This window comes from Etheostoma cragini, unplaced genomic scaffold, assembly GCF_013103735.1.
Source record: "Etheostoma cragini isolate CJK2018 unplaced genomic scaffold, CSU_Ecrag_1.0 ScbMSFa_1523, whole genome shotgun sequence".
NCBI lineage: Eukaryota > Metazoa > Chordata > Actinopteri > Perciformes > Percidae > Etheostoma > Etheostoma cragini.
The window spans coordinates 419,235-428,732 of NW_023265587.1; positions in this window are offsets into that span (position 1 = coordinate 419,235).

Here is a 9,498-nt window from a genome sequence, read left to right on the forward strand (position 1 = left end):
GACCACTAAGGTCTATATAAAGAGACTTCAGATACAGTATTAGGGACCACTAAGGTCTATATAAAGAGACTTCAGATCGCCAGATAACGTACCAGATGACAGAGCCTCAGCCTCGGTAGAGGGGACTTTATGGATCTTGCTCCCCTTGTACACAAAGCTGCCCTCCACCACTTTGAAGTCCAGGTACTGGGTCACCTTGGTGATCAGCAGCATGCGCACCAGCTGACCTGGGGGAAGAAGTCACAAAAACCAAAGTGAGACTACTGCAACATTCATGAAGATATTTGTTAAATATCAACATCCCTTTGATCTTTTTAGCAGCCTTAAAGCTTACCTTTGGTTCTTGAACCACGACAAGGACTGGGTATCGCCCCAATATTACGACACCAGTACCGATACCAAAACCATGACTTTGATACACAATACTTTTTACCCGGGATGCCTAATTTTACAATATAAAATCCATTTGAACAAAAGGAAATTACAACATCACAGCACAAATCTTAATTTTTCAGCTCCTACGACGTGATTTCTCCGAGTCTCTACGTGTTTTTCCTGCTCATCTGTGTGACGTGTGACGTTCCAGAGCCAATCACAGACCTTTTAAGATCTCCGTAGAGCCATGCTGCATGCTTATTGGCTTACTAAAGCTGACGAGACTCACCCCTTTAGGTATTGGAATTGGGTTTTTAATGACGAGGCCTTTTCCGATACTAAGAAAGCAATTCAAAAGTCTTGAATTCGGTACCCAGCCCTAACCATGACACATAGTTTGAAACAGCACTTATAACAAGCTAAAGTCAACAGCGTTGCTGGGAAACATTAAAATAGGAGTACACATTAAAGAGATGTATTGCAGATACGTTGCAGACCCCTTTGCGGACACTACTAGTCAGAGGTTTAAGGTACAAGGTGACGTTGTATGTTAAACACAGGTCAGTGATGGAAGTAGTACCGTTGGCCATAAGGAATTTCGGGATGAGGTCCACGTTCCAGTCCCGGCCTTTTCCCATGGACTCAAGAGGTTTGCCCGGGATGCTGAAGCGCTTGTAGAGCTGCAGGGAGACAGGACCAGACTAACTCACAAGATACAACATTTCTGAAAGCAAGGTAACCATAAAAAGGGGTTTTCTCATGTTCACAGGGTTGCAAAGTATTTGAGCATCAGCGTTATTCGCCAGGTATGACGACACACACGAGGATTATACATTGCTCACAATGTGCTTACTGTTCCAGGGTGGAAACAGGTATTAACAAGTTCAATTTAAGACTATTTAAGACCAATTCCACATGAAGTTTAAGACCAAACTTACGATGGAAATACAAAGTGGAAATATACGGTAATCGTTCCAAGTAAACACTAAATTAACAGCATGGTAAAATGACTATCCAATCTGAATTTAAGGCAATCTAATACATTTTAAGGCCTTATTTTTAGGAAACGTGATTTAAGACTTTTTAAGGACCCGCGGCCACCCTGTGTTTTGGTTTGTGACGTTGCACACATTGTTTTAAAGAAACAAGAGGACGTCACACAGGTGGGCCATTTAACCCTTGTGTTGTCTTCCCTTCCCAACCATGAAAAACATTTCCACCCTTCTCTCAACATTTTTGCTGCTTTTTAGTTTTTTTTTCGTTAAGTTTTTGTATGTTTTGATTTTTTTCATCTTCAATTTTGCCGCTTTTTCTAACAACTTTCACCCGTATTTCCACTTTCCTTCATTTCGGATATAGAAGCAACCTCTGAAAACGGGTCAAATTTGACCCAAAGACAACACAAGGGTTAAGTGCCATGAGTTCCATTGCCACACAACCCTTGCGGCGAATCTGCGTTAGAAAAAGGACCCCGATCCGTCTCAACAAGTACATGTTCTACCTGTTTCAGACCCCGTTTCTCTAGCTGTTCATTTCCTCATTTACCCGTTCCCATATATAGAGTCTGCAGATATTGCTTCCTTATGCATTGCATGATGGAGCCATGGGGGTCGGAGATGAACTCACATCTTCCAGAGGCGTGATGGAGGCGCTCTCCCCCCCGTAGTAGGAGTTGCGGTCCATGTGCAGAACCTTCTTCCCTTTCACCGACATGATGCCTGATAAGATGCATTCCTGTTGGGAGAAAACAGAAGAGAAATTAAACCAAGACCAATAGGGGGGGACGGGAAAATCCACATGGCACATCCCGTAGCCTATTAGTTCAGACATAACACATATCTTTTTGGACAATGCACATTGATTTCATTCATTTAGGCCCAATATCCTTTTTATTCGATTTATCCTTGTCATTTCAAACATGTTATAATGCTCGCCTAGCTACTAGCGTAGCACGCCCTCAAATTAAGCTAGTTAGAGTGGAAGACTCCTTTTTCACCATTTTACATTACATAACATGTCATTTAGCTGAGGGTTTATCCAAAGCCCCTTACAACTGTATATATGTCAGAGGTCGCACGCCTCTGGAGCAACTAGGGGTTCAGGGTCTTGCTCAGGGACACATTGGTTGATGCTTCACAGTGGGAATCAAACCCTGGTCTCCCACAACAAAGACGTGTCACATCCACAAGATGCATTTCGTCAGGACAAAGCACATTAATCAAGATCTCTCTGTAAACGAGCAAGTGTCACCCAGACGGCTCGTTTTCAACTGTAGTCCCAGTTCGCCAGCAAGCATGTCTTCATGGAGGGTCCCCAGAGGAGACCCCTGTAAACTCCACACAGAAGGGCCCCGCCCGGACCAAGGGGTCCAACTCTGCATGGCCATCTCACTGAGCCACCAACATCCCCGGTTCGATTCCAGTCTTCATCCCTTCCTGTCTCTCTACCTGTGTTTTCCTCTATGCCACTGCCAGATTTCTATCAGAAATATATCAGAAATAGGGCCGTACAAAACCCTGGGGGGGTTGGCTGCAAAACGAGAAACTCAAACACGGTTTCTGCTAGAATAAAGATCCCCTTTTATTCCGCCACAGAACACAGCAAGACAGCAAGCACACGCTCACACTGTCAATACGTGATGCAAAGTGAACACTACTTCGCAAACAAAAACCCCAAACACCGTCTCTGCTAGAATAAATGTGTCTTTTTATTCCGCCACAGAATACAGCAAAGCAACAAGCATGCACATGCACATGCACTCAATACGTGATGCAAAGTAGAGCCTGCTTTTGAGCTCCTACCGTGACACAGGACTGGAGAGCCGTCAGTCCGGGCGGAGCAGCATCAACGTGGCTGGACGTACGTACGCTACCCGCAGCTGACTCCGCCGGACCGAGGGACTCCCCGTCTTTTTTATTCTCTTAACAAACAAAGGATTGGGTGCGAGCTTGGAGGGCCAGACCTCGCTCTCAGCCTTTCCCTTGGCGAGTCCGACGTCCTGCTTCGAAACAGGAAAGCCGCTTCTCAAAACATGAGCTCAATACGGGACCAACTGTGTATGGAGTCAACACTGGTTTTGGAAGGCTTGCACACACACTCGTACCAAAGGAACAACTGGCGTGAGTAAAGAACCCCCCCCCCCCCACACACACACACACACACACACACACATTTGATGCATGTGTAACAGCTGGACTCCACTTTCCTCCCTCGTTAGGCAGCTGCAGGCGAATGTGATTCGCTCCCATTGCGCGGGTAAGTTATCACACAACGTGTTGTCGTTCCCTCAACATCCCAATCTCAATGACTTTGTTGCTTTTTGAAGATTTTGTTACTTTTATGACATTTTAGCCATTTCTTCCCCAAAGTTTTTGTCACTATTACCAATATTTTTCAAGTTCTTTCCCCCCGATGTTTTGCCGCCTTGTCGTTGCCCTGTTGACATGAGCTCAATACGGGACCAAAAACAGGTTATACAATTGATAAATGAAACACAAAACAATGATAATAGTTAATACAGCAGTGTATCAACAAGTTATATAGGTGACCCACTTAGCTGTTGTCAAGGAACATAATGCAAAATAAACTTCTTCCCCCACAAACAATTCCGCCCTTGCTCACGTTGGTATTTTAGGTGCATTATTTACATGCTGAAGTGGGTTGTGGGCGGGGTTATTGCTCGGACACACCTGACCCCACTGTTACAAAAAAAGCTGTGCTTTACTGTCAAATAAGGTGAATACAGATTCTTAGTTAAAGGGGTTAACTGCTGTTATTGTTTTGCTATTTTGAAGTTAACTGGTGATTTTCGTCTAGATTGCACGTGGCTGTTGACTGGATATGATAGAGATTGTTGAACGGCCTTGCTCACGTCTGTATTTTAGGTGCTTTATTTACATGCTAAAGACGGTTGTGTAGGTTATTACGATCTCCTGTCTAATAAGGTAATAATAGATTCATAGTTAAAGGGGTTTACTACAGCTCTACTGTAGATAAATACGCCACAGGTTCAAATTGATTGATTGACATCGCAACACTAGACTGATGTTTGTCATTTATATTTCCTGCATTTACTGGGTTTACATTCTTTTAACCCTGGTGTTGTCTTCACTTTTGGGACCCTCTCGTGGGACTTATTTGGTGTTTTAAAAACAATTTTGAAAAAAAGATTTACTTCATAATCTATTAACAAATATTGTCTTTATCTCCATTTCCAACTGCTGGGATAACATATATGTTTAGGGAATGCAATCGGTCTCTACTAGCACACTATTAAAAATGGAAGTGGGGTTCGTTTTTTGTCCTAAGGTTATAATTCTGGTTAAAAATCCACAGTGGAAAAAACATAAGTGGTCATATCCAGAATAATTTTATGAATAGAGTCACAAATATACGTTTATCACAGAAAATACGGAAATGCCATTGATTTTCAGGTAGAAAAAATGTATACTAGAATGGGTTAATTTGACCCGATACCACACAAGGGTTAAACGCCAGGGACAACGGATGAAAAATAGCCTTTTGGCTAATTCTGGTGCATTTACAGTAATGTTGATTAATGTACACTGTCCCTGTCAAATAAAATTATTATTATTATTATTATTATGTTATATAGAGTGAGAAATGGGCTGTTGCACATCTAATATACAACTATAAATCCTGCTCTAATGCATTTTAGGTTGCTTTAACATCAGTTGAGTTCCACTCGGGGTCAAAGTAAATTTTAAAAAAGGCTTTGGACGTAGGCCTGTACGATTCAGGGAAAAATATGAATAACTATTTTTTACTGTTTTTCACACAAAATTTATTGTATTTATTATATACACAGGAACCATGACAAGACAGATTTTTTTGGCACCTATCGCTCATCACCACAAGCCTGTTAAACCTAGTGAGTCCTATATAGTATTTATAGAACCTTTATAGTCTATGTTTAAAACTCACAGAAGTTTGTGATGAAGTCGGCTCGTGAAATTAAATGAGAATCAAAATCATTTAGAAAATGAGAAAAATCTAAGTTGTTTAAAAATTAAATCGTGAACAAATCGAGACTGCAAATTTGACCAGAACCAAGATTATGACCCTACATTGGTGTATCCAAGTATTTGGTTCCGACACACCCAATACTGACATAATGTCGGACCTGCTTCCTTTGAGAAGAAGATGATGATTACAGCTTTCACGTGGCTTTGAGTCTCAGAGACAAGGTTACGACCAGGGAAAATGTGCATGTTCAGCCTGGAATTCACACAGACCAAAGGCCATAATGAGATTACTGCGTGCGTCATGTGAGCGCATGCATTTTACTTTAAAAACAGGTTTTACTACCAGGGATAGCTTACAATATGGGGGATGTGTATTTCTTGGATCCTAACTTTCACTTTTCACTGGGTAATGTCAGCTCCAGACTGTGGCCTGCAATGACACAGGAAGTGTCAGGGTTCATACCAATCTTCTACTTTAACACACACTAGTATGACTCTTCAGAGGCTGAAATATGCTCCACACGTATTACATTACACACTCACACAACCTGTATGTTGTACATAGTCCTGACATGTGACTGCAGTGAATAGACAGTACAACTTCCACTTTAATCCAAACTTAGGAGCATCAAAATCAAATCAAGCAAAGCTGTAACTTCCACATTCTACATAATATCACGCCACATCCCCCTCCATCTCACTCTGAGTTGAGTGCAACACCTAGTCTGATAATCGGCCGTACAGGTCCAGTCTAATTCTTGGCTCAATGTCGACCGGGTTCAATCATTTTTACACTGGTGGAACGCCAGATTGAGCGAGAAATTTCTGGCAAAAAACGGCAAGAACACAAACATCCAATGGGTAACATTAAGGGTCATTTGCACAGTGACGAAGACAACATAGAGCCTTCAATGAAAAGAAGGAGAGCATTAAAACCTGTTTTATACAGTTTAAAACTCAGAAGAAAGTAGTGTTTGTGGTGCAGTCGGCTCGTACAATTTGGTGAGAATCGGAGTCATTAAAACACTAATAATAATACAAAATTAAATCGTGAACAGGGTGAATTGAAATTGCCATTTTACAACGTTTAATCTTGCAGGACTAGTCGACAAGTCTTAAAATTGTTGTATTGGTTTGCCTTCATACAGACGTAGCATGCAGCAATAATAAATATATTCAAGTAGTTTAAACCTGTTTATTTAAAAAAGGAATCGTCAAAACTGCCTATATGGCCAATTTTGAAAGTCCTTAAAAGTCCTACATGAGATGTGGTGAACCTTAAATCAAACATCTAACCCCAGTGTCACACCCACTACTCTACATCCTGCACATCCAATATAGCTTCTGCATAGGTTCTCTCCCAAAATAACCCCCCCCAGGGTAATGAGATCCTGTCTCTAAATGTCTGGGTCTCATCTAGTAGGCTGAGATCTTGCAACGCCATGGACTTGAAGGCCATACATCCAGGTTCTGCATAAATCCAGGGGGGGGGGACCCAGCTGGGATCCGTCACGGTCACTCCTTTAAAGGGTGAAAGTGACTGAAAACAACACATGGATACAGGATTTGACACGGAGCAGGAGGCGGCCTAGTCACCCCTCCCTCAGACAGATGGTAGTGGCCATGCTGACAGAAGCCAGTTTAAAAACACGGGGTCCAAAGGCAAAATACCTGTTCAATTTTTAACACCCGAGACCCGTTAACCCTTGTGTGGTCTTCCCTTTAACCCTGAACTTGTCCTTCCAGGTCAAAATTGAAAAGGAACTTTTTTTTAATGCTTTTCCACTATTTTTGTCACTTTTTCTGATTTATTTGTGACTTTTTCGCACAGTTTTAGCGCTCTTTTTAAAACCTGGGCTGGTTTAATTAACAAGTTCTACACTTATTTATGGAATTCAGATCGAGAGCAGGAGGCGGCCTAGTCACCCCTCCCTCGGACACATGGTAGTGGCCTATGAAGGAGCAAAATGTGAGCACTTGTAAAATATGACTTGAGAGCTTGCGAGAAAAAAATAGCATGAAAGCTAGCGTTTGCTAACTAGCAGCCAGCCCGCTTCTAAATACTGTAAATACCTTTTAATCATCTCAACACTTATAACAGTCCAATTGAAACACTGGGGGGTCCTCCAGGGTCCTGCAGCCGAAGACGGACCGCAGTAGACTAGAAAGCTCATCTGCGCTCTCAAGTCATATTTTACAGGTGCTCACATCGCATCTACGCGCTCTCACTTTTGCACCATATTTACCTTCATAGTGTCCATGCTGACAGAAGCCAGTTGAAAACACAGGGTCCAAAGGCAAAATACCCGTTCAATTTTTAACACACGAGACCCGTTAAAAGTCTAAGAGGGTGAGAGGCTGCAAAGTCCAACACACAAGACAAGAGCTGGATGTGTGTCTGCAGCTCAAAGATACAACAAGCACATGACAGGAGACTGCAATCACAGCAGGACCGCGCACTAGCTTTGATTTTACAACACTGACGCTTTCAAAGTCACGTGAATCTGACGAGTCTCTCGGTTACAAAGCCTATGAAAAGGTTACATGCAAAACATGTGATGAGCTTTTACAATTAGACAGAGGAAGCTTGGTTTTTAAGACTAGCTCTAGCTAGTTTGGTCAACACAAATCTTTACTGTGGGAGTTTTTAGTGATGATCATTTGATTGCCCACGGCTGAGACTTCTCAACAAGCCGACCTCCATTATTCATCATATTGCTAGTGAGCGCGAGCATTGTGTCCATTTCCTTTCATGAGGGGCACAAGGACACCAGCAACTGTGGACTTATTACTGGAAAATGAAAAAAGCATTCTAGTAAACACTCAACACTGACAATTCAATTAAAATGTATGGTCTTGTCTTTATTTTATGAAAGTTCGATGAAGAACCTTCCATTTCCTCACGGGAGTCATCAGTCTGTTGTTGTTGTTGTTCAGTCTGGCCAATTTCAGGTATATCAGAGACCTATCAACTGAGGCAGCTAAGCTATACTCATTGGTTCTCTGCCACATCACCTACTGTCATAGAAGTTGGTCCGATGCACACTCTACAGCTCTAAAACCACTGAAATCATTATACAAACAAGCACTTAAAACGCTAGACAAAAAGCCATTTCGTTACCATCATTGCCTTATTCTAAAGAAGCATAAACTGCTCAGTTGGGAAAACCTCATAAAATACAGAAATGTCTGCTTAGTCTATAAGATCATGCACAGTTTAGCTCCTCCTCCTTTGTCTGGCCTCATCAACTTTAACTCAAATGCAAACAGAGTAACCAGAGGTGCAGCAAGCACAATCCCACTCAGAACATCTGCATCCAGCCAGGCCGTCTGTTCATCCACAGCATCACATCCGTGGAACTCGTCACCACCGTTAATTAGACAGTCCCCATCCTATTACTCATTAAAGAGTAATGTTAAGAATCAACCGTGTCAACACTGACGCTGGTCCCACCCACCAACAATAACTCTATCATGTAATTTAGATTTTATTTGCTTATCTCGTTTATTCGATTGTAGTGATTTAACATTGTAATTTTTAACCTTTTGTCTATTGTATAAATATCTTCATTGTATTATAACTCTTTATTATTTTAGGATGCCTTCTAACATCTGGCTAGGGGACTGCCGATGAAAACTAGCCTAACTACGGCTAACTCGGGTACGCTTACATTTGCTTCGAATGTTGATCAGTGTACATTGTCCCCTTTTCAAATAAACAAATACATGAAAAAATGAAATCCCGAAAGGATCAATAAGTCTAAGGAATTAGCAATGTTGATTTTATATACTTTGTATACTATAAATATATATTCTATACTTTGTAACTTTAGGGCTAACAAATATCATCATGATGGACGCCTCCCGATACGATAACATCACCATACTCACGCCACGATACGATATTATTGCGATTTTAAACACATTTACACATTTATAACCTTTTGTCCAACTTATGATTTCTCCCAATTTCAAATGACGTCCCCAAAAAGACACTTTGTCAACATCTGTTTCATCTAAAAAATAAAAAAGTCAATGTTATAGCTGAAAAATGGGACAAACTGACCAACACACACATATATATACACACATATATATATACACACACATACATATATATATATATATATATATATAT